General features: G+C 38.4%; 1 pseudogene; it reads left to right on the forward strand.

The window, feature by feature from the left end:
- Positions 1-658: 658 nt before the first annotated feature.
- LOC147003519 (histone acetyltransferase KAT6B-like) overlaps positions 659-17,273 on the forward strand; it is a 44,194-nt pseudogene continuing 27,579 nt past the window's right edge.

Below are 17,273 nucleotides of genomic sequence, written 5' to 3' on the forward strand. Positions count from 1 at the left end.
TTCTTTAATGAATGTGGATGCCCTTACATTTGGAACATAGATGTTTATAATTTAGAGTTCATCTTGTAAATTTTACGTTTGATGAATAAGAAGTGTCCCTCCTTATCTTTTTTGAGAACTTTAGTTTGAAAGTCCATTTTGAGTTGAAGGTGAGGAATTCTCACTTCTTCCTGCACCATGCTTACATAAATACTTCCATATTCCTGCCTTGATGATAATGGACTGAACCTCTGAACCTGTGATACAGCCCCAATTAACTGCTCTTCTTATAGGAGTTGCCTTAGTCATGGTTTCTGTTCACAGCAGTAAAATCCTAACTAAGAAACCCTGTGCTGATCCTATTCCAATATGTTGCTTCTGTTTGAGGACTAAAGAGTCAAATTGTGAAAAGAAACCAGAAGAACTTGTTTCTTGTGCTGTTTGTGGCAACAGTGGATACCCATCCTGTCTGAAGTTTTGTCCTGAATTAACCACAAATGTGAAGGCCTTGAGGTGGCAGTGCATTGAGTGCGGGACATGCAGCACATGTCAAGTCCAGGGCACAAATGCAGATAATATGCTCTTTTTGTTATTCCTGTGATAGAGGATACCATATGGAGTGTTGTGACCCACCACTTTCCAGAATGACAAAAGGTCTGTAACCAGTGATGAAGTATCCATGAGTGCATTCACAGGAATGGGGTCACCTGATACTGAAATTAAAATAAGCATCAAAAAAGAAAGTACAGATGTAAGTCTGATGGGAAACAAGGATATCCCGACTGAAGAGGATCTGGAAATTTTTAAGCAGGCCCAGGACTGTCTTGGGGGAAAATAGAGTGTGAAAGTGGAGTGGAAGACTGTGGTCACTACCCCTCAGTAATAGAGTTCAGAAAATATGAAACCCAAACCTTGTACTCCTTGCCTTACCCACTGGAATATGCAAGATTACCAAAGTTTTACCTGTGTAAATTCTGTCTTAAATATATGAAGAGTGAAAATATTTTGCTACGACACTCAAAGAAGTGTGGATGGTTTTGTTCTCCAGCAAATGAGATTTACTGAACGAAAGACCATTCAGTATTTGAGGTTGATGGGAATATGAGTAATATGTATTGCCAAAACCTTTGCTTGTTAGCCAAGCAATTCCTGGACCACATTGTATTATGTTGTTGAGCCATTCCTTTTTAATGTCCTTACAAAAAATGATGAAAAAGGCTGTCATGTGGTTGGATACTTCTCCAAGGAAAATCTCTACCAGCAGAAGTATAATGTGGCCTGCATAATAATCATGCCCCAGCACCAAAGGCAAGGATTTAGACGCTTTCTCGTTGATTTCAGCTATTTGCTTTCTTGAAGAGAAGGCCAAGCAGGGTCTCCCGAAAAGCCACTCTCTGACCTGGGCTGGCTCTCCTACCTGGCCTACTAGAAAAGTGTCATCTTGGAATACCTCTACCACCACCACGAGACGCACATCAGCATCAAGGTCATTAGCAGAGCCACAGGTATGTGCCCACATGTCATTGCCACCACTATGCAGCACCTCCATATGATTGATGGACAGATGGCAGGTTTGTCATCATTAGAAGGGAAAAGTTGATATTGAGCCACATGGAAAAGCTGAAGAACTGTTCCCGACCAAATGTACTTGATCCAGAGAATCTAAGATGGAGTCCAATTTTAATTTCTAATGCTGTGGTTTCTGTGGAAGAGGAGACTGAACGACTAATGGATAAGCCAGCTTCTGGGAGAAGAAGAGAAACAGATCCTGTTGTCTAGAGATACCAGTAGGCAATCATCTGCAAAAGTACAATAAAAAGTGTAAATACCTGCATTCTCCAGAGAGGCGACCAGTGGCCGGGGAGAGAGGACAGTTGTTAGAGCTGTCCAAAGAGAGCAGTGAGGAAGAGGAAGAGGAGATAGAAGATGACAAGGAAGAGGAAGAAGATGAGTAAGAGGAGGAGAGCATTCAGACAGCTCCTGCACGGTTGACTAAGCCATAGTTAGTTTCCATTAAAAGAAAGAGGACTTTTGTAGTAAAGAAGAAAAGAGGTCATAAATGCAGGAGGATCAACAGCAGTGTAACCACTGAGACCATTTCCAAGAGGACAGAAGTGCTAAATGAGCCCTTTGACAACTCAGATGAGGAGAGACAAATGCTGCAGCTGGAGCCTACCTGTGGGATCCCAGTGGAGGAGGGGGACAGGAAGCCAGTTCTGAGGAAAGCATTCCAACATCAGCCAGGGAAGAAAAGACAGACAGAGGAAGACGAAGGAAAAGACAATCATTTCTTCAAAAACACTGAGCTTTGTAGAAAAGATGTAGATAATGATGCAGAACACTTGAAAGAAGGCAGCAAAGACAATCCTGAGCCTCTAAAGTGCAGACAAGTGTGGCCAAAAGGAGAGAAGCAAGGGCTCTCCAAGTGGAAGAAAAGCAAGTAGAGGAAGATGGGGTTCAAGCTGAATCTGTATGAGCAGAATAGGAGGAGGAGGAAATTGGAAAAAATACTTTTTTAATTTCTCCATCAGTTATGATAAGTAGCAATGCTAGATATACTACTCTGACATGTAAATGGTTAACTCTTTAGAACTTGAAATACTGATTTCCAGACTTCCTTCCCTTTAGAATTGTTAATGAGTCTCTTTTTCTGAGATGCCTTCCTTTATATTTGGCTTAGCAGATCTCTCACTGATTTTCTTTGTTTACACAGTCATGAACAAGAAGAGAGTAAATGTATAGGCCATGGCTTTTTGGACTTCATTTAGATTTTTCCTCCATTTATACTTCTCATGAACCCACTAAGTAAGGAATGGTGCTGCCCACAATATACATTATCCTTCTATATCATCAATTAACAATTAGGACAAAGTTTAAATGCATACACACATGCCAATGGTATCTACATTATTTCTCATTAAGTCTGTCTTCTGGGGTATTTATAGATTGAATCCAGTTTCCTATTTCTTTTTTCCTTTAATGATATTTTTTTTATTATTATCTGGGTTGTATGTGTGCATAGTGTCTGTGTGGATACACACATGTCACAGAACATCAGTGATGACTTGAGGGCAACTTTGTGAAGTCAATTATTTCCTTCTATTTATTCAGGTTACAGAAAATGAGATCTCCTCATAAGGCTTATATGATAGACACTTTTATACCTTGAGCCATAAAACAATCCCTTCATTCCCCTTTGTAAATCTATTCATTTCATTCAAAATTTTGAATTTGTGTTAATTTCTACTTTTACTTGTTCAATAAAGTTGCTCATATCTTTCTTTTAAAAGTGATACCATTAAGAGCTGGAGAGAAGGCTCAGTGATCTATAGTACTGACTGCATTTTTAGAGGAGTAGAGTCTGGTTCCCCACACTCACACCCCTGTGTAGGTCATGATTTTCTATAACTCCAGATTCAGAGTAACTGACATCCTCCTCTCTCCTTTGCAAATATAACCACACAGACATGCAATCTCACAAACATCACATAGGCATATACAAAACTAAAAAATAAAATAAATCTTTATTAATGACTTCATTAACTTCAACTTTCTAGGGCTTACTATTCTCTCTGAATCCCCATGTATACAGTTCTAAATTGAGGTATTCTTTTCATTGATCTTCCAACAGGCTACAAAATTAATGTTCTTTGAGTAAACTCAGTTTATCTGTGATCATTGTATAAAATGTCTTTAAATATATCTTTTAACTGTTTGATAACTCCATACATTGTGTTTTTATCACATTCATTCCCTTTCCTGATTCCTCCTGTATACTGCTCTAATTCCATAAGCACCCAACTTTGTATATTATCATTTTAAGATTTAGGTTTTTTATGTCTAGGTGCCTTTTATCTGCATGTGTGTATGTAAATCAAAATGAGAGCATTTCTCATAGTGGCCAGGAGTATAAATTGTCTTCTAGAACTGAAGTTACAGAAGATAGTGAGTTACCATGTTGGTACTGGGAACTGAACCAACATCTTCTGTGGGAGCAGCAAGTGTTCTAAAACCCTGCGCCATCTCTCCAGTCCTGTTGCTTTTTAAAACCATCCATTCCAATTAATTCTGCCTATACATTTTTGGGTGTATGAATATTCACTGTAGTTGAATAAACACTCATAAATAAACTGACTTTCTTCAGGAAGTTATCAATCACTAGTAGTTCCTCATACTTGGCACATCATGACCAACCTCTTGCTCCATGCAGGGACTCTGTCTGGCTTAAGCTTACACAGGTCTTGCACATACTGTCACAACTGCTGGGTTCATGTGTCCAACTGCAGTGAAGTGCTCAGAAAACACTGTTTTAGTGAAGTCATCCACCACCTCTGCCTCTATCATATGTCACATCCACATCCAAAATGATCCCTGAACATTGGAGCAAAAGGTTTAATATAGAAGCCAATTTTAGTGCTTACTACTCCCTTACAAACACACACAAGGTCTCTGCCTTACAAACACACACACACAAACACACACAGAGAGAGAGAGACACACACACACAAACAAAAACACACACACACACACAATGGTGCCTTATCCCCTTTACTAATTTTGTTGATGTGATTATTAATGATGTCATATAGCTTTGATTCATACATCTATTAGATTTCTGCCAGTAGGTTGCTGTATTGATGGAAATCTTTCTTTCCAACACCATATAAAATACTGTTCTCCCATCTCTGTTATCAAATATTTCTGTTGACTTCATACACCTCAGCAGGAGGCTGGTACTTACAGAAATCACCTCTGGATTGCTGTATTGGTGTGATAGATTTCCCCCAGCACACACCTCTGTCCTTGCACCTTGGCAGTAGAATATCTCATGGCATCAATGGTAAATCTGTGTGGTAATGAGTTTGGTAATGAACTTGATTTTATCAGTTCTCTATTTGTGTATTAACCTCAAACATCATGTTTAATGCTATAAATACAGACTACTTACATTTTTCTTAGTGAAGCTTTCTGCTGCTGCTTTCAGAAAATGAAGACAGTCAAGCAGACCCTGTGTTAGTGCTTTGTAATTGACACTCTACTTCTCCCTGCACACAGTCAGATATGGATCATGGTTTGAGCATATCTGTGGCTGGATGTCCATGAGAGAATGGGACAACTTCTTGGTACTATACTATGAAGACATGAAAAAGGTGAGCTTACAGTTATCACTCAGTTACGAACAAGAACCTATTATTGAGGAACATTACTGAGAACTGTGATTGGTTTGTTTGTTTTGACTTTTATAAAAATTATCACCTGAAAGAAGTGAACTTTATTTTATTTATTTATTTATTTATTATGTATTTTTGCTCCTGTTTTATTTTCTTTTAAATGTCACAGTTGAAATTTTGGAATTGTATATTTTTATTAAGCTAATAAAAATATATTTTAAAATATGCAACTCAGTATTAGCATTTTTTACTTTATTTTCCTAATTTTTTATAATTAAAGAATTAATTTATTTTTTACACTCCATATTTTATTCCGCCTTCCCATCCATCATCCTACACTTCCAACATCCCATACCTCCTATCCACTGCATGTTTCTCCACGCCCACGCAACCTGACCGGAAAATACCCTAGGGCCTCCAGTCTCTTGAGAGTTAAGTGCATCATCTCTGAATGAACACAAGCCTGGAAGTCCTCTACTGTATGAGTGTTGGGGGCCTTATATCAGCTGGTTTATGCTTCTTTCTTTGTGGTCCAGTGTTTGAGATATCTCAGGGGCCCAGATTAATTGAGACTGCTGGTCCTCCTAAGGGTAGCCCTACTCCTCAGCTTCTTTCAGCTGTCCCTAATTCAACAACAGGGGACAGCTGCTTCTGTCCATTGGTGGGTGCAAATATCTTCATCTTACTCTTTCAGTTGCTTGTTGGTTCTTCTGGAGTGAGGTCATGCTAAGCCCCTTTTTGTGAGCACTCAATAGCCTCAATAATAGTGTCAGGCCTTGGGAACTCCACTTGAGTTGGAGCCCACTTTGGGTCTGTTGCTGGACCTTCTTTTCCTCAGGTTCCTCTCCATTTCCATCGGTAATTCTGTCATAAGGGAGCAATTATGGGTTATAGTTATGACTGTGGGATGGGCCCACTCTCCCTCATTTGATGCTCTGTCTTACTGATGGAGGTAGGCTCTATGAGTTCCCTCTCACTAATGACTGGCATTATCATCTAAGTTCCTTCCCTTTGAGTCCTAAGAGGCTCTCAACTCCCAAGTCTCCAGTGAATTCTGCAGGGTCCCCCCAATCTCCTAGTTTCAGCGGATGCCTGTTTCCATTCTTTCTGCTGGCCATCAGAGTTTCAGTCCTTTCTCTTTACCCAATACCAGATCAGAAACCCTGTTCCACCTCACTCCCCCATTCCATTTCCCTCTGAGATTTCTCCTCCCTTCCCAGTTGTGAATGCTTTCTTCCCCCTCCCAAGTGGGACTGAGGCATCCTCACTTGGGCACTTCAATTTGTTGGCCTCTTTGAGTTCTGTGAACTGTATCTTTGGTACCTGTATGGTTTATTTATTTTTTATTTTTTTGGTTATCATCCACTTATTAGTGAACATTAACATTTTTGAACGAATCAAAAAATTTACAGTAATTTATTGTAGTTAAATGCCTCTTGAATTTGTATGATATCTTTGGAAGTTAAGAGTAATATACACTCAGTCACTTATTGAAATATATTTGGAACTTTAAACATGATAGAAGTAGAAAAAAATCTGTAATGAAATCCTCTATGAAAGGAAATTGTGACAAGTTCCTGATTAGACAGAAACAGATCCATCGCCAAGAGAAAATACACAGTGTACCTGTGGCTTCATAGAATGAATTAGTGTTCCTTCTCTTTCTATGTTGTGGAATAATTTGAAGAGTACTTGCATTAGGTCTTCCTTGAAAGTCTGATAGAATTCTCCACTAAACCCTTCTGGTCCTGGGCTTTTTTTGGCTGGCAGAATTTTATTGACTGCTTCTAATTCTTTAGGGGTTATGGGACTGTTTACATGGTTTAACTGATCCTGTTATAACTTTGGGATCTGGTATCTGTCTAGAAAATTGTCCATTTCATCTAGATTTTCCAGTTTTGTTGCATATAAGCTTTTTTAGTAAGATCTGATGTTTTTTTTTAATTTCCTCAATTTCTGTTATATCTCCCTTTTCATTTATGATCTTCTTAATTTGGATAATGTCTCTTTGCCCTCTGATTAGTCTGGCTAGAGGCCTATCTTAATCTTGTTAATTTTCTCAAAGAATCAGCTCCTGGTTTTGTTGATTCTTTATATAGTTCTTTTTGTTTCCACTTGGTTGATTTCAGCCCTGAGTTTGATTATTTCCTGTTGTCTACTCCTCTTGTGTTTATTTGTTCCTTTTTGTTCTATAGATTTTAGATATGCTGTCAAGCATCTAGAGTAAACTTTCTCCAGTTTCTTTTTGGAGGCACTCAGAGCTAGGAGTTTTCCTCTTAGGACTGCTTTCATTGAGTCTTATAAATTTAGGTATGATGTGATTTCATTTTTATTAAATTCTAAAATTTCTTTCATTTCTTTCTTTATTTCTTCCTTGACCAAGTTATCATTGAGTAGAGTGTTGTTCAACTTTCATGTGTATGTGTGCTTTCCTTTCTTTTTTTTTTTTTTTTCTTGGTATTGAATTCCAGCCTTAATCCATGGTGATCTGATAGGATACATGGGAATTTTTTCTATCTTGTATCTGTTGAGTCCTGTTTTGTGACCAATTATATATGGTCAGTTTTAGAGAAGATATCATGAGATCCTGAGATGAAGGCATATTATTTTGCTTTAGGAAGAAATGTTCTGTAAATACCTGTTAGATCCATTTAGTTCATAACTTCTATTAGTTTCACTGTGTCTCTGTTTAGTTCCTGTTTTTGTGATCTGTCCATTGCTGAGAGTGGGGTGTTGAAGTCTCCCGCTATCATTGTGTGGGATGCAATATATGTTTTGGGCTTTGCAAAGTTTCTTTTATGAATGTGGCTGCCCTTCCATTTGGAGCATAGATGTTCAGAATTGAGAGTTCATCTTGATAGACTTTTTTCCTTTGACCATTATGAAGTTTCCTTCCTTATTTTTTTGATAACTTTTGGTTGATATTTGGTTTTATCCAATATTAGAATGGCTACTCTAGCTTGTTTCTTAGGATAATCTGCTTGGAAATTTTTTTCCAACATTTTATTCTGAGGTAGTGTCTATCTGTGTCGCTGAGGTGTGTTTTCTGTATGCAACAAAGTGCTGGGTCCTGTTTGCATATTTAGTCTATTAGTCTATATAATTTATTGGGAATTAAGTCCATTGATGTTAAAAGATATTAAGGATAAGTGTTGAACGATTACTTTCTGGCTTTTTCTAGGGTGAAGTTTCCCTCCTTCTGTGTGTGTTTTCCATCTATGATTCCTTGTATAGCTGGATTTGTGGAAAGATTTGTGTAAATTTGGCCTTGTCATAGAATATCTTGTTTTATCCATATATAGTAATTGAGAATTTTGCTGAGTATAGTAGCCAGTGCTGGGATTTGTGTTTTCTTAGGGTCTGTAGGAGATCTCTGCAGGATCTTCTAGCTTTCATATTTTCTGGTGAGAAATCTTGTGCAATTCTGATAGGCATCCCGTTATAAGTTACTTGACTTTTTCCTTAATGCTTTTAATATTCTTTCATTGTTTAGTTCATTTGGTGTTTTGATTATTATGGGACTGGAAAAATTTCATTTCTGGTCCAGTCTATTTGGATTTCTGTAGGCTTCCTGTATGTTCATGGGCATCTATTCAGAGGACAGAACTTTAATTATGAAAATGCTTCCATAATATCAGGCTGTAGGCAAATCTGCAAGGCACTTTCTTAGTCATTGATTGAAGATGGAGAGCCCAGCCTCTTGTGAGAGTTGCCCTCTTTTAGTTCTTTTAGAAAACTGGTTGCCTGAGTAAGGTAACCCACTCACAAAAGAACACACACGGCATGTCCTCACTGATACCTGCATATTAGCCCTGAAGTACTGAATACCCAAGACACAAATCACAGACAATATGAAGCACAAGAAGAAGAAAGACCAAAGTATGGATGCTTCAGTCCTTCCTAGAAGGGGGATCAAAACACTCATGGGAAGTGATACATAGACAAAGTTTGGAGCAGAATCCAGTGACTGTCCCATCCAGTGACTGAATTCCTCCAATGGTGAAAAATGCTGTGTAAGTGTAAGCCAAATGATGTGTGATAAAGTGTAAATTATAACATTGAAGTGAGACAAGTCAAACCAAAAAAAGTAAAAGAATCTTATTGAAAGCATGAGGATCAGAAACACACTCCTTTACTCCCTCAGGATTCTCATGAAAACACTTAATTTTTGGCAATGTTATAGACGTGGTGTATGTGGGAAAGAACCATCCAAGGTCTGTCCATGCTGCTTCAGTCTCCAAGAGTTCATATCTCTTGGTGCACTCAATTTTCTCTTTCTTTTACAGTCTTACAGCTTCTTCTTCTGCTGCTGCGACTGTTGCTTCTTCTTCTTCTTCTTCTTCTTCTTCTTCTTCTTCTTCTTCTTCTTCTTCTTCTTCTTCTTCTTCTTCTTCTTCTTCTTCTTCTTCCTCCCCCTCTCCCTCTCCCCCTCCCCTCCCCTTTCATTCTTATACTTATTCTGGGTTCTCTGAGATCTGGAAAGAGGGATTTGATGGAGATATCCATTTATGATGTATCACTCTCTATAATGTATGGCTGTAAGATCCTATATTTGTCTCCATCTACTACAAGAGGAAGTTTCACTAATAATGTGTAAAGAAGGCACTGTTATATGCATATATCAGAATATCATTAGGACTCATTTTGAGAGTATTTTTTTCTTTTTCCATTTTAAGAACATTATTTGGTCTCAGGTCCTTGGTCACCAAACAGTTTAGCATATGAGCTCCATCTCATGCAATAGGACCTAAGTCAAATCAGTTCTTTTTTCCTTATTCCTATAAGTTTTGAGCCACTAGTTATCTAACTTGTCTCAAAAGTAGTAAGTACCCACTATAGATAGAAACATTTGTGTCTAGTATTGTGTATATATTTCTCCTTGTGGAGCATGCACAGTGCCTTTCTATATTAAGACACTAGGATGTGAGAGTGAAGGTTCTCTGTAGGGACAATCTTGACATTTTCACATTCAGTATTTTGTATTGGTGTAGTCTATAGCAATATGGGGCTTGCTGTCAATCTATAGAGGGCAATTTATACTCCTAGTAAAAGTGTGGTGGTTTTGTTTTTGTTTTTGTTTTTGTTTTTTGAGAGGAAGTCCCATGGGGTCCATTTGACCAACAACTCAATTAATTGTGACCCAATTCTAGTAATGGAATTTTTCATTCTTTTTCCTTCCTGACATGACATGGGCATTATTTGGGGATTTCCCTTTGATTTACCTTCACATGTGCATAGATTTTAGGAAGTTTCCACTGTACTGGGTTTCAATACCTTTCTCAAACAACTCTTAATTTTACCTGTCTCTCCCTGTACTCCCTTCCACAACCCCCTTTCCTTTGCCCTTTCCTACTTGATTATCCCCCTCCTAGCCCTTGCACATCCTTTTATAATTTGTTCTGTACACTTAATGGTTTGATTATTATGTGCTCAGCAGACTTTCTTACCTGGTATGATCTACTTTCTTCACAGTATTTTTTTCTATGATTTTCTTAAAAATATTTTCTGTTTCTTTAACATGGGTTTCCTTTTCTTCTTGTATTCCTATTGTTCATAGATCTGGTCTTTTCATAGTAGTGACCTAGATTTTCTGGATATTATGTGCCAGTAGTATTTTATATTTAATAAGTTCTTTAATATATTTATTTCTTCTATCATATCTTCAATAACTGAAGGTCTCAGTATATTGTACTTGTTAGTGAAAATTGCCACTAAGATACCTGTTTGAGTTCCTAAAATTTTCATTTTGAGACTTCCTTCAATTTGGATTTTTTGAATTGATTCTATTTCTACTCTGGTGTAAATCAGTTTAATACAATACTTTCCACGATTTCTTTGTGGTTCCATAGAATTCTTTAAAAGATATATTCATTTCCTTTTAAAAGACCACTATCATATTCATACAAGTTGTTTAAAGGATTTTTTTTCTTGTGCATCAGCTATGGTAAAATATTCAGGACCTGCTGTGTTATGATTGCTGGAGCCTAGTGAAGATATATTGCCCTGGTTGTTATTGATTGTATTTTTATACTGGCATTTAGGCATACTAGATTAGGAAGATAATAATTCTAGGGGCTGATATCTGGTCTTGTCATTATTGTATGGGAGTTTTGTTATCTGGCTTCTGTTTAACTTTGGTTATTATGAGTTTGAGGTGGCCCTACATACCCTACAGGAACTACATTGGGCTACCAGGTAAGATGAGTTTATGGGTTGGGAGATCTGAGAGTTAGGAATGGGATGGGTTGGCCATGGCAGAGGGACTTCTAAAGAGGGAGGAAAGCAGGGTGTTCCACTAGAATCTGCTTAGACAATCTCCAGGGAAGAGAGCCATATGTTGAGAAGAGACCACAGCAGGAAGTTTGGTAAACAGGATTGGTAAACAGGAGGGGATGAGACTTAGGGATTGAATTTGAAGAATGGAGGGAGAGATGAAGATCTGAAGGTGTAACCTAATTGCTTCCTTTGTCGTAATGTTCTATGGCTTCCTTGGTGTGCACTCTGGAGTTGGGGCATAGCAATTCACCCCCCAAAGTTTGGTGTTCTGCTGCAGAGAAGTATGAGTCTGGGTGGTTGGACTATGAGACAAGTAGGGGAAACTAAAAATCTATCTGCTAAAAGCCTACCTCTTTCCCTGGCCAGAGTAGTTTGTGAGTTCCCGAATGATTTGAGGGAGCAATTTAAGAAGGGAGAGACCTTTGGATCCACTAGAAAAGGGAAATGATGCCAAAAACTTTCTGCTGCATAGCTAAGGATGAGAATTGGAGGCCAGGCATGGTGGAGCATACCTTTAATGTCAGCACTTCGGAGGCAGGGGCAGGCAAATTCCTGAATTTGAGGCCAGCCTGGTCTACAGAGTGAGTTCAAAGGCAGCCAGGGCCACACAGATTAACCCTGTCTTGAGAGAAAAACAAACAAAACAAAACATGAACAACAACAAAAAAAAAAAAGATGCAAATTGGGCATGGGATCTAGAAAAACAGGGAGAAAGCCGAAGATCTGTTGTCAGCCAACCTACTTCCCTCAAGAGATGGAGAAAAATATATATTTAAAAAAGTAAAAGTGCAACCAGACAAAAATTGAAAGTTGAAACTATTCAAAAATAAATTTGACCTCATAGTGTTATCTCTCAGGAAGCAGGAGGGAGGAACCTGGGAGGGAAAGTGTATGGGGGGACTGGGACGGAGAGGTGAACCTGATACAGTATTGGGTGAAGGAAAAGGACTGAAACTCTGATGCCCAGCAGAATGAATGGAAACAGGCATCCTCTGAAAATAGGAGGTTGGGGGCGACGCTCCAGAATGCAGAATGGTTAGTTCATACTGTTGTTCCACATAGAGGGTTGCAGATCCTTTTAGCTCCTTGGGTAATTTCTCAAGCTCCTCCACTGGGGGCCCTGTGATCCATCAAAGAACTGACTGTGAGCATCCACTTCTGTGTTTGCTAGGCCACGGTATATTCTCACAAGAGATATCTATATCAGGGTCCTTTCAGCAAAATCTTGCTAGTGTGTGTAATGGTGTCAGTGTTTGGGGTTGATAATAGTATGGATCCCTGGGTCTGGCAGTCTCTAGATGGTCCATCCTTTCATCTTAGCTCCAATCTTTGTCTCTGTAACTCCTTTCATGGGTGTTTTGTTCCCAATTCTAAGAAGGAGCAAAGTGTCTACACTTTCATCTTCATTCTTCTTGAGTTTAATATGTTTTGCAAATTATATCTTGTATCTTGGGTATCCTAAGTTTCTGGGCTAATATCCCCTTATCAGTGATTACATATCATGTGACTTCTTTTTTTTTAATTTTTAATATTTTTTATTACATATTTTCCTCAATTACATTTCCAATGCTATCCCAAAAGTCCCCCATACCGCCCCCCACTTCCCTACCCACCCATTCCCATTCTTTTAGCATTCCCCTATATTGGGGCATATAAAGTTTGCAAGTCCAATGGGCCTCTCTTTCCAGTGATGGCCGACTAGGCCATCTTTCGATACATATGCAGCTAGAGACAAGAGCTCCGGGGTACTGGTTAGTTCATCATGGTGTTCCAAATATAAGGTTGCAGATCCCTTTAACTCCTTGGGTACTTTCTCTAGCTTCTCCATTGGGAGCCCTGTGATACATCCAATAGCTGACTGTGAGCATCCACTCCTGTGTTTGCTAGACCCCGGCATAGTCTCACAAGAGACAGCTATATTTAGGTCCTTTCAGCAAAATCTTGCTAGTGTATGAAACGGTGTCAGCATTTGGAAGCTGATTGTGGGATGGATCCCTGGATATGGCAGTCTCTAGATGGTCCATCCTTTCATCACAGCTTGAAACTTTGTCTCTGAAACTCCTTCCATGGGTGTTTTGTTCCCAATTCTAAGAAGGGGCATATTGTCCACACTTTGGTAACAAATATATGATGACTCAAGATTCCATGGTTCTAGGCTGAAGAGATGACTCTCAAAGATTTATAAATATTAGTAGTACTGTATGGCTTAGGTAGAGGACCTGAGATGAGTTCCTAGGACCCAAAGAAGGAAGTTTACAGCTACATGCAACTGCAGGTCCCTCGGAACCAAGGCACTCTTCTGGCCTTTGATGGTACTACAAACAGAAAGGTATACACACCAGCACTACCACCACTACTGTTGCTACTACTAGTATTAGTAAGACAAGCTTTTAAAAAATCTCCCTCACAATTCCACAACAGGATTTATTCTATGACCATATCCAGGTAATCAAGATATAAAATAACAGGAACATAAACATCAGTGTTCATATAATATTAAAATGTTTTGAAAACTTATTCCCATGGGAACATCCCTGGGGGGAATCCGGCCATTTTCTCCTGGAAAACTGTATCGAAGGCTTCAGCTTGGGCTACTGTGAAGTGATTCTGCCAGTCCCCAGTTGTGCCTATAAAATGTGAAGGAGACACATAGGTGGAATAATAATGGTTGTAACACTGCACTAGCTCTTCCCATCATATGCTTTTACCTTCTGTTTGATAATGATCACCCAGTTACTATGCTACATTCACTCCAGTAGTGACTCACATTACAGGTTTAGAAATCTGTAAACAATCCTGAGGCACAGTTTCAATGAAAGAACCTCCTGGAACCTTGGCATTCCCATAACTAGAATGCCCCAGATTTGTTTCTGCAATATTGTGGAGGGTCTTGCATGTTTTCTTATGGTATTTTATTGGAAAAGATTTAGAAGTCTCAGGGCTAGCTTAGCAAAGTATACTTAGAATCTTCATAACAGCCAGGTATAGCAGGTTACACTGCATATTAGAAGCAAGGTGATGAATTCCCTACAGATACTTAAAAGAACATCCAAGTTACACTCATATGCAAGCATTTACCAAGGTCTGGGAAATAGGAGGGTTGTGATATTGCATTTTTCATGAGAAGGTCTGCTAGAGCAGAACCCCCTGGTGATAGATTTCACAAGGCTCACGGGAGTAGCACAAATTGTGACTAGGGTATGAAATCCTTACCTGTCATTAGCTGACTCTAGGCAGGGCTGTTTTATCTTTACTGTAAATATTACCTGGTTCCTGTAAGTATTTTGAAGTCATTTCTCTGTTTTGTGTCAGATACTTCAATGTACTTTGCCTGCTGTGACATCCTACTCCTTTGTTTTCTGTATTATATAAGACTGGTGTTCCATTAGTGACAATACATTCAGATTCAGCACACTCTTTTCTGTCTGTGTCTGTCTGTAAATTCTCTTAGACTCCATGCCCACCTGCTGAAACCTTCATTCCCATGGATTGAGAGATGCTGACTGAGCCTGGTCCCTGGCATTAATAAATAAAACTACCATTTTCTCTAGAAAATTTCTTCAGTCCTGAAATCATATATACAAACTTCTACCTCTGTCTAAATTATGTCCTACATTTCCTCTCCCAACCTATATCCTAGACAATCTAACAGCAGCAACACTGGCTTGATCATTTTATATATACTCAGATTATTCCTGCTTCCCATCAAACTTGTTCCTATCATGCTATCCTACTCAGAAGTGTTTATCATCTCAATGATTCAAACAGAGTTCAACCGTTCTGTCTACATCTTAGTATTTACTTATAGAAGTAAATAATTTAAAAGCAACTTTTAACCAATATCTTAAAGTAGTTTCTACTTGTGTGTGTGTGGGTTCACGAATGCTGCAGATACACACAGTTATGAGCAGCCTTTCAGCTGTCTTGATTTTCTCACCAGATACAGTAGACACAGACCCTCCCAGCTGAGGGCATTGCAGGACTTTGTTTCACTCATCCATGGTGTTTGGTGATGCATGAAGATCTGTATAATTTCAGCTCCTGCTGTGTAGCACTGTGTTTTCTCACCATACAATGTTTTTCACCACTCCATTCCAGAATGTCTTTAGTTTGAGTCTTAGAGATTAATCAACCGCTCACGCTGTGTTGTATCTTCCTTCACTCTAGAAGGCTAATATATTTCATATATTTACATCTTGCTCTTTGTCTCCTTATTAATGACACTGTAACCTTCTCTTCCCATCTTTCCTCCATTTACAACACAGCAGGCTCCATCCTTGCTCTATTTTCTAGCTGTGACACTGTAATGTGTACTATGCATTTATGCTTTTAGTATACACACAGAACATGTATCTAATATATTTGAATAGAAAATGTTTCTGAAATTACTAAATGGTTCATTTTAAAAAGAGTGCCAGACATATTGGACATACTCAGTGTGGGATTTTTAAATAAATTCGTGAATACCTGAGAATGGTATAGGCAGTGCTCCTATTTTGCTGATGAGGAAAATTTAGTCTTTGAGATATTACCAGTATGACAGTGATAGATGTGTATTTGAATCCAAAAACAATGACAATAGAAGCCATTCTATTCTTTATCACATTACTTTCTTTCTGTATCATCACATAAGTTAATTTTAATTCCCCAGAGAGCTATATTAAAGAAAATATAAAGAATTCATAAAAATGTAAATCCCTGATACAGCATATTAAAATAACATACTATAATTTATATGAATATAAAAGTGTCATCTAATGAGATGGGTAGCTATTAATATTCATTGTGCTCTCAGGTTCTTTCTTTTCTTTATTCGAACATGTTTTCTTATGGTTGTTGACAGCATGCCTGAATCCTGATAAGCCAAACCAGATGTTGCTAGACTACAAGCATCTCAACAAATTCAATATGGATTCCCAATGGAATAAATCAGTCCATCTGAGAAACCACATCTTTGGAGGAACACACATGGAGTTGTAAGTTCACCTATGTGCAAATTCTTTGCACCTTATTGATTCACTTTTATTTTCATTCCTTGTTTCTAAAAATCTCTCCAATCTTTTGTATGTCAGATGGCAGGATAACCCTTGCATGTGGTGTCTTAACTCTTTTTTTTTTTTAACTTTGGAAATTTTGTATTCATCATTTTTAATTTTATTGCTTGAAAATTCCATACACGTGTATAATTGATTTAATCAAATCCACCCCCCCACTCTCTCCCCTCCAGTTACTTTTATTTTCCCCACATCACTTTCCCCTATTTCCTGTATTCTTTTAAAAGCCACCAAGGGTCTGCTTGACGCTGATAGTATGCACATAGTTCCGTTGCGTTCACTGGAGCATGAGCAACTTATTAGGGATCACATCCCTGAAGCAAACTGATGTCTGCCCCACTTCCAGGACATCAGTGTCCAATAGCTTTTCAGATAGGGGTGGGACTTCAGAAGGCCCATCCCTATCCGAGTTGGGTGTTTAGTTGGCTTATTCATGTCTTGCATCTATAGTTCATGGCTACAGCACCCTTGTCGAGTCTGATAAACATCATTTTGCTGGAGTGCTCCCTGATTTCTATCTCTTATCTTCCCACTCTTGTGATGATTCTTGTTCCTTGAAGAGATTGAGAGTGACATGGATGAGCCCTGTAAGATAGAAAGCTCTTGGTATCTTTCAATATCGTAAAAGTGAATTTCAAATGCATTTGGCACGTTGGGAGGGAAATCAGTATAATAGACTATGTTGCTCATGTTATAGTTGTGGATTGTTTGATTTTCCTTTAAAAAATATTTTATGTAGCCCCATGGTGATGCAAAGTTTAACTTCAATTAAAGTGAACTATTTTTATTTTTT

This window comes from Mus caroli, unplaced genomic scaffold (assembly GCF_978045245.1).
Source record: "Mus caroli unplaced genomic scaffold, Mus_caroli_1 scaffold_8, whole genome shotgun sequence".
In the NCBI taxonomy this organism is placed as follows: domain Eukaryota; kingdom Metazoa; phylum Chordata; class Mammalia; order Rodentia; family Muridae; genus Mus; species Mus caroli.